The sequence below is a fragment of the Canis lupus genome, chromosome 15 (genome assembly GCF_003254725.2).
Source record: "Canis lupus dingo isolate Sandy chromosome 15, ASM325472v2, whole genome shotgun sequence".
NCBI classification, from domain to species: Eukaryota; Metazoa; Chordata; class Mammalia; order Carnivora; family Canidae; genus Canis; species Canis lupus.
Window position 1 is genome coordinate 37,336,284 of NC_064257.1, and position 17,255 is coordinate 37,353,538.

Sequence of the window (17,255 nt, forward strand, 5' to 3'; positions counted from 1 at the left end):
TATTTGGGAGGAGATGAAAGACTTGAGGGTTCAAGTTGCAGTCCCCCCATGACAAAGTCCTTAAACTCAATGATTCTCTCCATTAAACCAATGGCAACATCTCTTTACATTGAAAGTTGTTAAAATCATTCATTGATGTTAGTGAGGGGAATTTTTAGAAAATAATTTATTGTATTAATAGTGTTAGCCTGCTTTAGAGGTTTTTACATTCTCTTTTTTTTTTTCCATTAAAGGAATGTAGCATATGCCCTAGATGTTACAGTTGTTATTATTAGGAAGAATAGCAGCATCATTTAATTTTACTTACACATTTTATTATGTTTGTCCAACTGAGTGCTATTATGTCCCAGAATAATGGAGGATATTCATAACTTTCTCCAATCTTAAAATAAACCAAAGACTTAAAGTTTTCCCCAGGTACCTCTAGCCTTGAATTCAAATAGTATTCCTCCTTGTGCATTCCTCCATTTTATTCTATCAGACCTTCCAACTTTAAATATTGCTTTCAAAACCCTGAGGGTTTTATAAGCTCAACCACAGGCTGCATTTAAGCAGACTTCACTCATAATTAATTAGTTGAAAGTGTTAACTATTACTCATTGTCCAAATAAATGACAAATAAGGTATTTCTACTTAAGTGTACAAAATAGCCATCTACAAAATCATAAGCAATAAAGTCATATAGTTGGGTTTGTTCCACTTCTTTGGCTAAGATAAAAATAGAATGTTAGCTTCTAAGTAATATTTTCTTATACTAAAGGAAGATATAGCACTTTTGATTGCCTATCAACTTTAATATTTGCTGATACAGGAAAGCACTAGTCTCTGCTAAATATGGAGAAGGCTTGACCTACTTTATTTGATTTTAACATCTTGCATTTTAAAATGCAGGATCAAGGACTGTAGATTTTTATCATCTTTCCTCACCTTCTTTACAATAAAGGAAACACAGGGATTCTCTGGAAGGAGAAAAGATGCAGGACTCTTGAGGCCAATTTGATAGAAAGGATTACTTTAAATAAATTCTAAAGTGAGACACATGGAGACTTGTGCAAGGATAGACATGGAATTCCCCATGCCTCGTATTGCTTGTCTGTCAGATCCTGAGGGGCATGATGGGATCAATGGGAGAGAAGGCTGTGTTTGTCTTGGGGGAAAAACCTACTTCTGTGTGTCACAGTTGGTGACTGTTGATAGAGTACTCAACAGACATGGGTACCTGAGCAGATTGACCAAATATAGACCAGAGAAGAGAAAGACAATAATATAACTTTCAACAGACACAATTGGGTGATGAGACAGGACAGGAAATGGTTTTGCAACTATCAGTAACCTGAACAAGAGATTGCATAAGAAAACTCAACAGCAGATAATGATGAGAGGGAGAGATCTATGGAAGGAAGGAGATGACTGGGGTAAGTATTGAGCATACATGATCCTCAGGATGCTTACCTAGATATCTGAGAGTGGGAGTTGATTTAGAAAGGAGTTGGTGCTCCTGCAATGATGTATGGCTGAAGAGCCAGAGAAATGTGATTTAATAACAGATATTACCTCATTCTACTACTCATCATAGCATGAACTGAGAGAATATGGTCCCAGAATTTTGGAAGAAATAATGGAGTTCCAAACACTGCTTCCATATAACTTGCAGAATCTGAAATACTGAGCACTAATCTGTTACTCAACTAATTAAAGAGTCTTTAAATTTCTTCTGGTGTGTGTCTGAATGGCAATGTCATTCAAATAAAAATGTTATGGCCACTTTTCCTGGTTTGAGTTTCCCCCAAAACAGATCATGAGATGAGGACTTCTGAGCATGTAACTCTTTAGCGTCCTTAACTCAGATTAAATATTGCAAGTGGATTGATGGAGAAGTATATAGTAATAGTTACAGGCAAAAGCTCTGAAGCCAAACTACTAGTTTTGTAGTCTGAAGACATTTACTAATTATGTGGCCTTTGAGTAGTTACTTTTCTATGCCCTGATTCTCTTATCAAAAAAAAAAAAATGTTGAATCTACTAGGACCCAACTCCTAGAGTTTTGCAAGTATATAGTCAATTAATACAAATACTGTGCTTAACATAGGGCCAGAGGCATGACAAGTGCCCAATAAGCATTAGCTCTCTTTGTCATGGATTTATTTTCACACAGCTTCAAAAATCCTTCTCAAAACCATGTTTAAGGCAGCCCCTGTCAATCAGAGTTAACACAGAGACAAAACCAATTTATCTAGTCTTCATTTTCCATAAAGTGAGAAGATGGTTTTGTGTCCATATGGCTTTAAAGATTTATGAAATCATAGGATCTCAGAGGAGAAAGGGACCATAAATATCAGCCACTCCAACATCTAAACCACTCTGGAAATGCCTTCTATCATGCACTCTAGCACACATGTGTCTGGGCCTCTGCTTGCTACTCAATGCTCATTAAATCATTCAATTTCAATTTTTAAACATTGTCTTAGTTTTGGCTGCCATAACAAAAAACCATGATGCTTCACTTAAACAACAACAGAAATTCATTTTCTCATAGTTCTGGAAGCTGGGGAGTCCAAGATCAAGATTCTGGCCCATTGAGTTCCTGGTGAGCAGACAGCCACTTTTTCACTGTCTTCACATGAATTTTCCCTAGTATATGCACCGGAAGAGGAAGTATTTCTCTCTCTTTTTCTTTAAAATGCCACCAATTCTATAGGATTACCCTTATGATCTCATTTAGCCTTAACTACCTCCTAAGAGCCCTATCTCCAAATACAGTCACATTGAGGAGTCAGGTTTTCAACATATGAACTGGGGGTAGGAGGACACAATTTGGTCCATAGCAAAAAAATTTATTTTTATTGAAGTAAATTTGGCCTCACTATAAGTCACAATTTTGTTACCAAGAGCAACAGAGATGAGATCTCTTTCCATATGATAGATTTCTAAGAATTTAAAACATTTGAAGTGTCCTTCCTGGTTCTCATATTTAGGCTTAATGTTTCCATTTATTTCAATGATTGCTCATCTAGACTTCTCACCATCTCATGAGCTATATCCTTTGTTAATTTCTATATTTGGAAAGGGTGTCTACAATTGCAATATAAAACACACAGGAATTAGTATCTTTTCTGTTCTTGTAACTATTCTTGCTTCCCTATAAACTGAGATTGTGTTCGTTATATTAGTCATTGGATTTCAGTTTATGGACAAATAGCTTACTGCCTGGTATTTTACGTACTCGATAAGCATCGGTTGAATTGAGCTGGAGTTCACTCTGATGGAGTTCTTTGTTACACTGAGTCTTAGATATTTTCTGAATCATCTTCAGTCTAAAGAGTTCATAGAACACTGGAAACTGGACCATTCTGGAGTTTTAATATTTTTGCATTTACAATGGAGGATAGTAGTAAAGATCTGGGCCAGCATGGACAAAAATTGCAATGGGCAAATAAAGAAAATGCCTGCACTGAAGAAAAAACTGAGAATCTTTCCCATCTCTTTCCAGAATAGCATGGACATAGAGATAGAGTGAACAGCGGCCATGCTTCTGTTATGTGTCTTTAGTAATTGCTTTAACATGTGACTTGCCATTTAAGCAATAAATGACATTTACTAAGGGTTTAATATATGTCAGCTACTGTGCCAGACACTTTCACATTATCTCATTAATCCCCTCAGCAGCCCTGTGGGGTAGGTCTTATTAGTCTCACTTTACAGAAAGTTATGGAGCTGGCCTAATTTTACATGCTCAAGATCATTCTTGCTTTGGCTGCCAAATCCCAAGTGCTTTCCACCACACCTGAGCTAGTGAAACTGGGATGTGCCAGGGGACACTGGAAACCACGGTATTATATGACACATCACCCTGGGACATTAATATTCCTGATGACAGGTATATTAATTTACAAGGGCTGTCATAACAAATAGCACAGACTGTGTGTGAAGCAGTGCCTGGAATGTAGTAAGTCCTGTGTATGTATTAACTGTTGTTACATAATGGGATGGATGAAGTAAAAATGCAGAATTATTTTAATTTGAACATTAAAGCATATCATAGAATTTTTTCCCTAATGGAGGGCTGCTTTAATAACAAATATCCATTGATATTTCTTTTAGTCAACAGCCTTCAAGGAACTGACACCCCTCAGGTCAAATTCCTGCAAGGAAATGAATCTGCTCACAACTACCTAACTGAATTAAGTGGATCCCTCACCAAGAGAATTCTTATTTTCCAAGCCTTGGAATGACTGAAGCCCTAGTTGGCATCCTGCCTGAAGCTTGTGAGGTGCCTTGCAGCAGAAGATCCAGCTGAGCTGTGGCCACACTCCTGACCTACAGAAGCTATGAGAAAATAAATACTGTTGATTCAAGCCGCTAAATGTTGGGGTCATTTTTTAATGCAGCGATAAATAACTAATAGACTCTTTTGGAAGTGGAGGATGTTGTGGAAGAAGATGGCCCATCATGATTCAGATAGAAAACAAGATTCATGTGAACACAGCAGAAGGACCCAAAGAATAGAGGGCAAGAAGTGAGCTGTCTTCAGAAGATCTCAACTATTTCCCCATGATCACTCTGCTCCAGTAGCTTTTCTCCATCAGCATGTCTGGAATCAACCTTTAATTGGATAGTTTGCAATACTTTTGCTTTGGACTAGTTGTATTTCAAAGCACTTAAATTGCTCAACCTGCTCCAATACATTTACTCCTACTGTTTTCATCATTAATGAGGCATTCAGCTTTTATAATCTGGGAGACGACTTAAAGATTAGAGTTAATTTAATTTAAAATCCATATACGAGAGAAAAAAGCCCCTGCCTGCGGTATTGACGTCAAACTGTGGGCATCTGTAAACTTGGGAGCAAAGACACACACGACAGCATATGCCATGTTATTATTTCCAACAGGTGCCCATAGTCACACAGTCACAAAGTTCTACCAAAGATATTCTGAAAATTGGTCCCCAACTGATTTAATACTACTTATCAGAGGCTTTTGTTTGATCAAGTAAGTGGCAAACCACTTCTTGGATTCATTATGAAGTCTTAAAAATCCCACTGAGAAGCTAAGACCAATATCAATGAATCCTACATCCCTGATATTTTGGAGAAAGTCATTCATGACTGATATAATCAAAGAGCTTAGATTTATTAGTAGTGGTTCTTATAAAGTATGTGTTCTTAACTGAATTTTATTGGCAAAATTATTTACTTCAGTATAAGAATAAGGCTGTGGCAAGCAATCCCTGGAGGCATCTATTTCACATGTAATTTTTTTTTTATCTTCAAAGTCTGTTTTCTGATTTGTCCACGTCTACAGTGAGTTAGTTTCAGGTAATTGTTTTCTATTCATTCACTCATTCATTTGTTCATTTGGCAGACACTTACTGTGTATATCTTCTGTGCCAAGCATGATGCGTGATCTTGGAGATTATAAAAATAATAATAGTAGTCTTTCCGTCAAAACGGGTAAGTTATGCTATTGTAACAAGTTTAAAATAATCTCAATAGTCTATCCCAATAAGTCTATTTCTTGTTCACAACCCGTCTATGAGGTCCATGTGAAAACCTCATGGCATCTTGGGCTACATTTGCTGAGACAAGGGAAGATGAGACTAGGAAGTCCAGTAGTAATAACTAAATCCTTCTAATTTGTTCCAAACAAGCTATTCTGCTTGCATGACCATGTCTGCCTGCAAGTAGGAGTGCAATCCCCAAGAGTTTCATTAGGAGAAACAGAAATAAAGCATATCATGGTCTGCCATATGCAGACTTTACCTCTGACAACCCAGGCCCAATCTGGTTTTGTTAGCATGTGCAAGCTTGTCATAGGCATTTGTAGAACTTTCATCAAGCCTTTAAAATACTAAACACATCATGGTAATCTCCCATTACTATTCTCATGGACAGCTAAAGGAACAGGTGCTCTGTATTTACGGTGACCCATCTCTGTTTCTCTGATATTACAGACTTTATTTCCCTCCCTTCCTCTCTGGTCCAGGTAGGAGGACCTGGTCACTCCTTGAGAGTGATGAACAAAGGATGACATGGCGAGAATCAAGTTAGACTTGCAAAGTTACCATTAAATTCCCATTTATGTATGTACGTATGTATGTATGTAACCAGTGGAGCATTTGACAACTATATATTAAGCATCTCTACTCAGGCTGTGTGTTAGGAATGAAATGTTGATCAAACTAGACATGGTTCAAGCAATATAATGAGGAGATTGACAAACAAATGGGCAATCACAATGCAGGGCAGTATGTTATGTTAAAGAAGTGCAGAGTGCTCTGGGAGCATGCTACTGGGGTGATCCAGGGGGTGAGAGAAGACCCCTGGAGGTAATAATGACTGAGCAGATGTCTAATGTAAGCTTGGTGAAATAGCTGGGGGCAGAGTGATTATTCTAAAAGAAGAATAAAGACCCAGAGGAGAGAGGGAGACAATGACAAGAAAAGAGCAGAGGAAACTTTTGACAGGATCAAGGAATTGCAAGAAGACAGAGTGTAGAATCAAGGTGTGGGCATTTGGGGAAGTGAGATGAGAAACATAAAGAGGAGCCAGATTTCCAAGGACCTTGTGAGCCATGAAAAAGAATTTGGACTTTGTCCTAAGAGCAGTGGGAAGCCACTGAAAGGTTTCAAACAGAAGAGAGTGATATGATAGGTCCTTCAGATTTGAAGTAACAGTGGCCCCTTTACAAAAGCCTAGCAGTTATTGTGTTGCCAAAGGACCCAGCCCAACACTTGTTCACAGCGGTCCTGGTCTTTGGCTGGTTTCCTTAAAAGGGCAATCTATGAGGGAGCGGACTGGGGATTTGTGCATTTGGTATGATCAGGAGCCTTCGGAGAGCCCTTGTGACAAAATGGTTCTTTTCTCCTTCTGCCATCAATACTAAAATCCCACTCTGGGCAGCCCTGGTGGCACAGTGGTTTAGCACCGCCTGCAGCCCGGGGTGTGATCCTGGAGACCTGGGATTGAGTCCCACATCGGGTTCCCTGCATGGGGCCTGCTTCTCTCTCTGCCTCTCTCTCTATGTCTCTATGAATAAATAAATAAAATCTTTAAAAAAATACTAAAATCCCACTCTTAGTTCCATCCTCTTCCCATGTATCTGTTCATCAAATATGCACCAAGCACCCACTTTATAAATGGAATGGAACTTATGCCATAAAAAAAGATAAGGATGAGGATCTTGCTTTCAGAAGGCTAAAGTTCCGGGGGAGGGGGGGGGGCGGGAGGCAAAACGAGTTTAATAGCATCATGTATGGGAGGAGAATAGAGCTGTAGGAACCCAGAGAAGAAACCAGTCTTTCAGACTGAGGACCCCAGGGAAGACTTTGTGGAGAAAACACTACCATGGCTGGACCTCGGAAGTTGGATACGATGATCTCAGTGCTGAGCAGTGTTTTCATCAGAGGCATTTCAGCTATCCATGACAGAAACTTAACTCCAATGAGTTTAAACAAAGAGAGAGCATTTATTTATTGGCTCACACACTGGGAAGTCCAGAGGTGCCCCTGACTCCATACCTAGCTGGAACGAGGGACCCAATATTATTATCAAAGCTCATTCTCCCTCCCTCCATTCTTAGGGAAGATTCTCTCTGGCGCTTAAGATGGCTCTCAGTGAACTCAGTATATTAGTTCCATTGGGCTGCCTTACCAAATCACTACGAAGACTGAATAACTTAAAATAATAGAAATTTGTTCTCTTGAGGTTCAGGTGGGCCAGAGTCCAAAATTGAGGTGTCAGCAGAGTTGATTCCTTCTGGAGGCTCTGAGGAAAAATCTATTCTATGGCTCCCTCCTAGCTTCTGGTGTTTGCTGGAAATCCTTGGGATTCCTTTGACTTCAGAGGCATCCCACCAATCTCTGCCTCCACCTTCACATTGCCTTCTCTGCATTTCTCCTGTGTCTCCTTACCTAAAATCTTCCTCTCTTTTCTATTGTAAGGACACCAGGCACTGAATTTAGGAGCCACACTCAATATAGACTGATCTTTCTTGAGATCCTTAATTACATCTACAAAGAATTTGTTCCAAACAAGATCCTACTTCAAAGTTCCAGGTAGACAAGAAATTTAAGAGGACGCTATTCAACTTGCTATAACCAGCAAAACCATCTTTCCCACTACAGCACAAAGATCCCCCTCCAGCTGGCCCAGCTTGGGTCATGTACCAGATCTGGGATGGATGGGGGTGGGCTATGGAGTTCAGCCCCACCAGAACCACATGAGTTGACTTCCCAAGGGGGAAAAACATTCGGGTATTAGAATAACAGGAGAAGATGTGCTAGAGAAATATCACTGATAGGATCCTGGAACAAGCAGGAAAGAGCTTTCTGGGGGGATGATAATGGAAAGGTCTTTGGAATTAGAACTGAATAGATTCTAAAGGCTAGTCTATTGGCTGCATTCTCTTCTATAGATGAGGAATAAAAAGCATAGGGAGGGACTTTCTGAAGGTTCCTATCCCTAACAGTCAGTGAAGGGTGTTCTGTTGGAGGGCAGAGGCCACCTGACCTGAATATGGGGGGAAGGGAGGTACCAAGAGAGCAGGATAAGCCAGACAGGGAGGCCAGCACTAGGAGACATGGATGGATCTTTAAAACACATTTCATGATAATTCCCACATCTATCTCTGCCTTCGTTTACTTAAGCATTTTAGCCATACAGCTACAAGTTAGACTATTGGTTTTCAGAGGCTACTCTGAAGACCAATGTTGAGGTAATGTTTGCATCCATCTTCTGTGATATTAGAAAAGTAAGAATAACATGGAACTTTTTTTAAAGCTGCATTTCCATTTAAAGGTCTGTGTTTTCTTTCTGAAATTGTATCCTCTTTACCTTTTTTGATATTTGTTTGCTATTTTTTATTTTATTAACCCATGATCACAGTGGAAAGTAATTATTAGTTTATGTCATTTAATTTATGGCCTATATTTGGCAAATAAAAATGTTGGAAACCCTATGGTAGTTTTCATATTTTGGGGCAGGCAGGAGATTTTTACTGATTCATGAGATCCAAAGGTCTTGGATTCCTGGTCTCAACCAACTGCTTCATCTTGTTGGGCAGCCTTGGAATTGAACAACCACAGTGAAAAATTACAAGAGACTTCTTGGAATATTCATTTTTTTAAAAAGAAAGGTGGCCTTGACTTTGACTTGATTTTCACTGTTTGGCACATTTTAAGAAAGCTCTGCTTTGCTCAAAACAAGATGTAGCTTGTTAGTTGCATTACTGGTTGCTAAGGGATGTGCCACTCTGGAGTGGTACCTCCTAAACTCCTGTAGCCTGGAGACCTCTCCATCATTATCCCAAGGGTTCAGAAACACTTGTTAGTCAAAGCAGCTGAGCTGGTTGAAAGCCTCTGATTCATTTGAAAACCTTTACAGGTACTTTTTCAAAAAGGAAAATTAGTAGGGCATTCTTCAGAGTAATTGACCTGTGAATTTTACTTTGATTTGTTTATCCACAACAGCCATCTCTCCAAGTTAGCAATCTTCATGCTTCAGCAAAACCTCATGGCTGGCAACGTTTGAATTACACATCATCCGTTATACTGCAAGCACTCACAGCCCTTCCATTCAAGCCACTCCTGTTAGAATAGCTGTTTGGAAGTAGGGAGGGGGAGGGTGTGGCATTGTGAAGGCTTATTTAAGGAGCCAGTCAATTCCTTCCTGGGATTTGAAGGATGAGTTTTCTTTGTCTCTGTGAAAAGCAAAGAGATAGCCAAGAGTAGTATATATGCCACTCTATAGAGTAGTGAATTTTTGTTAGGTAGTACTATTGGATCCACTTTCTCTACCTCCCCCAGCTTCTTTGGGTTTTGATCAGTTCTTGAAGAATGAAAGAGGTAAATAATGCTGAAATGCCAGCAAAGAAAAGAAATGCTCTAGAAGATCTAGAAGATAAATGCCTCCCCCTCCAGGCCCTAGGATAGAGAAGACAGTAAATATCTCTTGTCTGTTTCTTCTTCATTCATTGGTTTATTCATTGATTGGCTGATCCATTCATTCATCAATCCACTAAAAATCAAAATTTTATTAGCGACCATTTTATGCAAGATATTCTTAGGACAGTGAGATAGAGAGGTAATTAAAATGGATTTAAATGAAAGAGGCTTTTAGGAAATTCATTTTAGCCTAGTGTTAAGGAAGTTGCTGGTACCCTGAGGGCTTCTGGGTATCCTGTTGGCCTCAGACGTGTTGAGTAGGTTTCAAGCTTCTACTTCAGAAGAGGTGAAGCAGTTCAACTGGCTGATTAGGGTTTGCTCTGGGCCACAATATTGATAAGTGCTTCCCAGGGGCAGTCAATTCCCCAGGGAAGGAAAGCAGACAAGGATATAAGGTACAGCATATGTCTGTCCAGGAAGAGTGTGTCCCCTGGAACCTAAACCCAGAAGAAAGCTCACTGAGGAAGAAAGGAAAAGAGACTAGTCACTAATCACCCTGATTTTTCATTAATAAAATTTATACTTACTGATATTAAGAACCATTACTGATTATGGGATATTAATAACCAATCCAAGTCTGCTTTTAATGATCATCACTGGGCTGGAGCTACAGAAAGAAAAAATGCAATCCTTACCCTACAGGAGCTCATTATCTAGTCAGGAAGTAAGATTGGCTAAAAAAAAAAAAAAGACAGTATTGCTTTCAATTGAGCTTAATGAAACATATGAGGGAGTATAAAATCTTCATCCTTCTGGCATCTCATTGAAGGGCTGGTTCTAGCTATTATTGAAAGCAATAATAGCCATATTTATTGCATACTTGCTATGTGCCAGGTACTATTCTAAGTGCTTTGCATAAATTATCTCATTTACAACCCTGTAAGTTAGACAGTGTTATTGTTCTGGATTTGCAGATGAGGAAATTGAGGCACAGAGAGATTAAGTGTCTTGCATGAGGTTAGATGGTTATTAAATAGTGGAGCTAACATTCCAATCAGGTAGCTGCTGGGACAACTTTTGTATATAAGTAATGTGCTATTGTGCTCTGCATCTGAGAGATTGCTCTGTCAGAATCAGGGCTTGACAGCACCCGAGTGGGCAAAACTAGGTGGGACTGGTTTCTAGAGATTGGATGGGGGACAGAGCAGGTGTTTCAAGTCAGATTACATTAGTCAGAAATGTCATAAATAGAGATGGTTATCCAATACTCTGTGAGATGAACTGGGGTGAGAGGGCTGAGCTTTGGAAACTAGACACACTGACAGGGGTAAAGAAGGGGCCTGAGGAGAAGCTAATGTCCACAGGGGTAAGCAAATGTAGTTTCACTGACAGATCACGAAAGATGAAACCAGCTGGTACTCTAAGCAGATGGATGATAATAAAATTAATGTATGGATGACCTGCAAGTGACTGTGAATTTGTTGAGTTTTTGTGTGGTTCTAAATGAAGGAAACTTAACATAAACCATTTTATATAAGCAAGGAAATGTATTAGCTCATAAAATGGAAATGTGCATGGGTTTGTTTACTTCAAGCACATTGGATTCAACTACTCAAATCAAGAATCTGTTTCTTTATCTCTGGGATCTCCTGTGTGTGTGTGTGTGTGTGTGTGTGTGTTGACTTCTCAACCAGATTTTCTTCTTGTAGTAGTTTTTGAGAGTTTAGCAATGACAGCGAAAAAGAAAGCTTCTTTCCCCAATCATTTATTATTTAATTAAATCAAATATTTGTTTAACATCTACTATGTACCAGCATAGGGAATACAGTGGTGAAAAGAAAAGGGAAGTTTCCTTCCTCATGGAGATTATATCCAGGAGGGGAAAAATGGGCAATAAACAAACAAATACAACTATAATATTAAATAATAGTAAGTGCTCTGAAGAAAAAAAATAAATCTGGGTAAAGGTTTGGTACTTTGTTTTCGCATCCCAAACGGACTGAGACAGTGATCAAAGTAAGTCTCACCAAGGAAATGACATCTGAAAAAAATTAAAAAAAAAAAAAAAAAAAAAAGAAATGACATCTGAGTAGCCACATGAATGAAGCCAAGGAGTGAGCTAGGGGACAGAGAAAGAACACTCTAGGAAGAAGGAAGAGCAAACCAAACTCAGCTCTGCTGAGTTGGAGAACCTGGCTTTAGATGTCATGTTGAGCATATAAAGATGAATAAGACTTGGACCCTGAAGTCCAAGGAGTAAACAATCAAAGAGGAAGAAATAGGAAGATTTAAAAACGTAAAGAATAATGATGGGTTGACACGGTGATGCTCCTGACAATGAGTGTTAGTGCACAGTAGGGGCATGGAAGCAGGGATGATCAGGGAAAGCCTTAGTTTGGAATCAAACCTAGGGTTAAAAACAATAGCACTCTGGTCATCACACACAGTAAACAAAATCACGGCTATGATTTCCATACTGGAGTCTTCAGTGATTTGTTTTCTTTTCCTTTTCTACAACAAAGCTGGTTAAAAGTAGCAGGTTATATCTTGATTTGTGCTATGGCCTGTAGCAGATTGTCATTGCTGTGGTGATGAATCTGAAGTCCATCAAGAAGGAATGGACAAATAAGCTCCGCTTCACAAAGGTTAACCTTAAAATCTGATGTTGTCATGGTGCTGTGAATAAAGGGACATTTGCTAAGAATCCCCAACCAGATCCACCAATCAAGCTCACTTGCCCTTTCTGGCTCTCTCTCTCTTTCTATCGCATGCACTGAAGAATGATTTATCTTTTAACTTAGCCTTAATTCACAATTTCACAATTAATTAAATATCAGCCTAATCATTATACCCACAAAGCATTTAAACTGATGTTGGGAGAATGATGGGGAAATGAATAATGCTTTGAAGGTCCATTTCAATTTAGTTATTTGATTAATGAATATTCCACAAGGGCATTTGGGAGATGACCTCTGTTGATGACTTAAAAAAAGACATGTCTGTTTAGATAATGAGAAGACAAAGCGAGCTTGAGTTATCTCTGGGTGTACGTTGTGTAGAATTACAAGGATTAATCCATACAAAATGTATTACTTTTCCCGTGGCTTGTTGAAGATAACAGAGAATTGGAAGATCAATAAATAAAGTTTGGCATTTCAAAGATGCTGCTGGATGATAAACTGTGCACCCCACACCGCCAGCCTTGGTGGTTCTGAGCATAAGACACCCACCGGAGGCTTATGAAAGAAAGCTGGGCTTGTTTCTGATAAAGCTTGTGGTGGGGAGGGCTGTTTGCCTCATAAACTTTCCCTAATCCCTCCTAACACCTGACCTTTCGATTACTTAGATGTAGAAGAAGAAAATTGGTTGTCACCAGCTTCCTGTATATTCAAACAAATAAGGAACAGCTTACCTTGTTTTGTGGTTTAGAAGGAACCTTTCCCAGGCACTTTCATGATCAAATGCGCATATTGCAAAAGGGAATCAAATATAGGTCAAAGATGCTGACTGCAGCGCCTGATAAGAGTGGGATGTGAAGAGTGGGAGGAGGTGTTTCAATCACAACCAGACAGCCTTCTGCAGTGAGAAACACTTATCACAAACTCGACATTGTAATCTTGGACAGTTAAGTTACTTTTCGTCTTTAATTATGCTAAATCGTAGCACAGTCTAAGCTGAATCAAAAAAATTGGGGTCAGCAGGGTCCCCAAAGGATTGGAGTTGTTTGAACACGAAGTGAATGCTAGAGAATATTTTTTTATAGTAAGGAAAATAGTACTTCTTTCCCTCCTGAATTGTTTTTCGTTTAAACCACGGAAATGACTCTTCGAAAGCAAGATTTGCGTTCATTCAATAGATAACTGATAATCCAGAGCCTCCTGATGCTAAATTTCCTGGAAGCAAGTTGAGAACCTGAACTCTCATGGGCCTCAAAAGATCTTTGGATGCCCAGCACAGATAGTGGAAAACAGGGCCTGCAACTTCTAAGCCCAGGGAAAGGTTGGGAGGGGACCAGCTACGGTGCCCACCTCCTTCCCAATGTATAAAGGATGAGTTAACACTTTCTAAAGCCATCTGTTGAGCAACTCTGAATGAGTCTAATTGGAAGGGAAGAAAGATGGGAGTACTCTTTTAGAAACAAGAGACTTTATGATATGGTTCAGATTTCAGGGCTCTAATTGGGATTAATAGAAATTTTAGAAATTACAAGGTCCCAAATCCAGTGGTGGCACTGAAACTGATTAACTGCTCAGTTTGGGGAATGACATTTAATTTCCTTCTTCTGAAAATAAAGGAGATTTGTTCAGCTCAAAGTTTCCTCTCAGTGCAAAAATCTCTCTTCTTCTAAGTGTTATTCCTTGCATGGGCAACAAAATACGGGATTGTGGCATGGGAATCATTTGTAGTCATTGTCACATGACCAGCAGGAAACTACTCTTTTAGTCTTTAGTTGTTTCTTCAACCTGAGTTCTCAAGTTTTACTTTTTAGATGTCCTTTGACATAAATCACCCAGCAGGAAGTTCTTACACTCAGCATTTATTTGCACTCACTTCCAAAAATTACTTGAGAGCCAGGTTTTCTCATATCCTTTGTAGTATTGCATGATGATTTGGGCATTTTTTTGGCATACACTCATTTTGGACATGAAAAATTCTAGCTCATATGGTAATTTCTAAGGTTATTGTCAATGGAAAATTCTTGCTTTAATTTTGACTTAAAAAGATCCCCTTATGCTGAATATTTCCAAGATAACCTTCCTCCAGGAGATCATTTAAAAGTCAAATGACGAGACTGGCTTTCATTTTCCCTTGTCAAGTCCAGAAAGTCTTTCTCAAAATGTTTAGCATCCTGCTCTTTGGCAAAGCAGCATCTGGGGATTGCCTAGGATGGCAAGCACTTTTTTTTTTTTTAATCTGCTCTTCTCTTCTTACAGATGGGGACCTCCTTGCTATTCAGATCTGGGGTAGGAGGCGTTTGAGTGATTCTAGTACCTCTTTCTGGGCCTTGCATTGTCTTTCTCAATACACCTTTAGTTTGGATTTTGAGTTCCACTCCAAGGACTGATAGTTCTATCATTGTACTTTCATCTTTGTATTGTCTCTGGAGCCTCAGTTCCTGAGAGCTATGGCATCCTGCTCCTTGAACTTGTGCCTAGTGATTGGCTGGCTGGTATTACCTGACATTCTTTCCTGATACCAAGCCCTTGCCTGGCTTTGTCAATAACTATTAAACCTTGTTCTGATTCACTAAAAGGTTGCAACTCTTCAGGACTGTTCTCAGAGACAAGTGGCCACCAGGACTCCAGAGATCTGACTACTTCCTTATCTGTAGCTAGCTTTGTACTTCTGACTTTGGTCACTTCTTGAATTCATTTCTTGATTTTAGTCCAAGCAGAACTGATACCTGGCTTTAACATCCTTGGTGATTCCATACTCACCAGTATGCATTACAATTTTAACAACGTGCAACATTGGGCCTCCTGGGCTTAGCTGGTTAAGCATCCAGCTCTTGGTTTTGGCTCAGGTCCTGATCTCGGGGTCCGGGGATTGAGCCCCCCGCTGGCTCCATGATCATTAGGGAGTATGCTTGAAGATCCTCTCCCTCTGCCCCTCCCCCCAACAAAAATAAATCTTAAAAAAAAAAAAAAACCTATGTACAACATTATCTTTAGTCAACTAACATAAGTATTCTCCTTACTAGAAACTGATCAATATGCCAATTCTTTTATTATCTATTATAACCAACTCCATCTTTCAGAGTCTATACAGGGACCTGGATCTAACCATTCCAGATGTACCTGGACTGTGACAACCCCAGGTTGTATTCTTTCTTTTTATTTATTTATTTTTTTCCAGGTTGTATTCTTATAAACACAATTGCTGTACAGCTAACTTAGCCATCATAATATTCTGGTACTTCCTCTTTCTGTCTGAGAAACTGCTTCCTCCATCAGCAAGCTCATTCTGTTGGGAATATCTGGTTTCTTGTTTTAGGGCCTCCTCTTTTTGGCCCCAGTTATACTCTGCTTATCCACATGTTAATAAAGCCACAAAACTTGATGGAATAACATTTTGAAATAGGGCAGTTTTGCTAACAGAAAATGCCCTATTACTCAGAAATTGTAATGCTACCAAATGTCTTTTCAATTTTTCATTTGCTTCCATTTTTTTCCCTTACATAGCTGGTGCTACTTTATCATTAGCATCCCAGTAGGAAAGGGCCTTCACAGAGAAAGGGTACTGAGGCTGTCCTGGTGGAAACCTGTTCCCCTACTTGCCTTTTCATGGCTGAAACCGGTGATTATATTTGCTACCTACCCTTTATCACTTGGGCTTTCTTGAAAGAAAAAGAATTTAAGAAGCAAATGTGATAGGAATCTAAAAAGACTAGAAAGTGTACTTAAGGACCAGATCTCCAGCAGAGCGGAGGTGTTTGGGAGAGTAGTTGCAATCTTTATTCAGAAATGGACCCAATTCAGAGGGCTTTTAGTGCAGTGAAATCACACAGTTGATAATCATCAGACATAATTTTTACATTGAACTACCATTGTGGAGTCCTTTTTAAGACACCAAACTTATTTTCGCCACTCCATAAAAGTTCAAAATCAGGGCTATTGTGAGTATATCCTACCTTTAAAGTTGGTGGGAGTGGAGGGAGTATCTCCTATTCCTTAAAGAAAACGGCAAATTTACACATACAGATAAAATGCAAGAATTCTTAGGATCTGGGCATATGGTAAATGTTAAATTTGGTCTGAGGAGTAACACCTCCCCAGAAAAAGTGAAGTGAGGGAAGCCTTGCCGGATAATGTTTTCAATGCAAACTTGAAAGTCAAAGCCTGGGGCTACAGGTGACTATGGGGCAGAAATCTGAGTTTATCTCATTTTGGATCATCTTTCCTGGACTGTGGAGAGTCTTGTACCCCTTGAGGCTCAGATGTAAATAGGATGAGGCAATCTCTAGCATACTGAGGAAAATTGATTGTGAGTATTGTGATTGAGGAGGGTACTACTAAGTCATTCCTAGCAATTATTTCTCTCCTTGGATAAATTCTTAGGATTTAGGGGTAAAAATGAGAGTAAGAATGCACACAGGTGGCACAAATACAGTAATCTATACCAAAGGTGGGTTATCTTCAAGCCATCACTTATGTTTATTTTTAAGTAGATGTAACACTCTCCTATAGCAGGGAAAAATGTAGATAACTTTTTCCATTATGTTGCCACTGGAGGGACTGATTGGGGCACATTTTAATGAAAATAACAAAAGCTTTGCCAAATTAATTAAGAACACAGAAGCACCCATTTGCTGGTGGTTCAGCCTTGCTTTATACTGGCTGGCTCTGGAGTGTGAAGACAATGTCTCTGCAACT

General features: G+C 39.3%; 3 long non-coding RNA genes across 4 annotated transcripts in view; 1 reads left to right on the forward strand and 2 right to left on the reverse strand.

Annotated features, from left to right (window-relative positions):
- The window catches only part of LOC112654405 (uncharacterized), a 231,175-nt gene extending 222,218 nt beyond the window's left edge, over window positions 1-8,957 (forward strand). Inside the window, exon 18 of the long non-coding RNA XR_003132996.3 lies at window positions 4,102-8,957. This is a non-coding gene — a long non-coding RNA (uncharacterized LOC112654405). The remainder of the gene's footprint in view (window positions 1-4,101) is intronic.
- The window catches only part of LOC112654406 (uncharacterized), an 80,693-nt gene extending 67,255 nt beyond the window's left edge, over window positions 1-13,438 (reverse strand). For both annotated transcript variants that reach the window (XR_003133011.3, XR_003133012.3), the window contains exon 1: window positions 13,295-13,438. This is a non-coding gene — a long non-coding RNA (uncharacterized LOC112654406). The remainder of the gene's footprint in view (window positions 1-13,294) is intronic.
- LOC125752551 (uncharacterized) lies at window positions 7,229-10,551 on the reverse strand. Its single transcript, XR_007402364.1, has 2 exons — window positions 10,470-10,551; window positions 7,229-9,698 (listed from the first exon to the last, which is right to left on the reverse strand). It is a non-coding gene; the product is annotated as an uncharacterized LOC125752551 (long non-coding RNA).
- Window positions 13,439-17,255: the final 3,817 nt, after the last annotated feature.